Raw genomic sequence first — 1,639 nt, forward strand, 5'->3', positions numbered from 1 at the left:
TTATGAAGACAGAACCCCATGTACTGCACCTTGCCTGAGCAAGTCATATATTGTAATGGAACCCGAAAAATGACCCTCCTATAGTCTCAACTATTTCAATCTATTTAGTTATTATAAACATTTATTAACTTATAATAAGGGAGACCATCATGCTAAAAATCGAAAAGAAAAAAACCTATAGATGATATTATACAAAAATGTTATTTTCCTGTCCTGACTTTAATGATGAATGGTGATATAGAAGTGGAATTGAAGGACTTTCTCTGTACACCATCTGTTAGGTTAAATAATGCCTATGGCATTTCTTTCTACCTACTCGTGGCGGGTGCAGCTTTGTGGATCGGTGTACATGAAAATATCCTACCGGCAGTTCATTAAAGATTGATAAAATCCCTGAAATATGAGCGCATAATTGTGCCGAGTTGTGTAGGTGACAGGTACACTTTTATCATTTCAGTCAGACATTCAGATGTCGTTCTGTGTTTCTGCGCCTTGTGTATCAGAAAGGTTTTCTTTTCCTCTCAAACTGCCTATTTTTCTACAGAATAAGAAATCAAGTAGAAAGCCTGGAGATGTATGCTGCACTTATCATTTCTCAGCGCAGTACCATATCAATAATAGAGGTTCTCGTAGAAAATTCAACACTTCCAGCCTAAACAATCAGAGGCTCCTGTTAGGCTCTCAGGGAACACACCAATCTTGCCCGTGATATTGTATTATTTTCCAAGTGTGCTAATGCTGCTTTAGAGAAATTAACTTTTGATGAAGATGAAACTGCAGAGGAAATGCTAAAATAGAGACATTTGCAGCAGCTCCATTAAAGCTGATAAGCCCAATAATGGATAGAGTGACTATCTGACTTTCTCAAACACCCGAGATAAGTTATACGCCAACATAAATGTTGATATGACATTTCAGAACTGTGCGTACAAACAGCCTGAGTATGAGGGATTTTATTTACCATTTCTTAGAATTATTATTACCTTTACCATTACCTTGGAATTATTATTATTATGTTAAGGGGGGGAACAACCTCTCATGAGAGCTGAAGGGCATGCAGGACACAAGAGGCAACCTTTTAAAGCTAAAAGGCAGATATAAAACATACTTTTTAAAGTCCAGCATATACTATTCTGTTATAACATCAGCATTTTAATAGGAATACATTCCAGAGTTGTTTTTGATGATGGAAAAGCTTACTTTTATGTAGTGTTTGATGTTGCATGTTGTGTTGTTATGGAGTGCTGCCTTCTGTCTGCCCATCACTTTTAACAACTTCCTGGATTCCCATTCCCCAACTCTTTCCCTGCTGCTTGATGTGATGCAATCTCCATTTCTCAAGACTACATATCCCAGCATGCATTGCTTCCAGCATGCAATGATAATGTTACATTGTTCAAATGATGAGTTGTAGTTCAGACGACAGGCTTAGTTAGAGTGGTGGCACACAGAAGTACATATTTACAGGGTTGAGTGAAATTGCGTCACTGCATTGAGGATGTACATTCTGTGGGTATCTTCAATTAGTAAGTTTACAAACTTCTACATGGGTATGGTTATTAGAAGTGGGATAGAACTTATGGAAACCCCCCCCCCCCCCCACCCCCCAACCAAAAAAATTTCCATTCTTACACCCCCC

The sequence above is a fragment of the Nanorana parkeri genome, unplaced genomic scaffold (assembly GCF_000935625.1).
Source record: "Nanorana parkeri isolate BGI_ZX_2015 unplaced genomic scaffold, ASM93562v1 scaffold557, whole genome shotgun sequence".
In the NCBI taxonomy this organism is placed as follows: Eukaryota; Metazoa; Chordata; class Amphibia; order Anura; family Dicroglossidae; genus Nanorana; species Nanorana parkeri.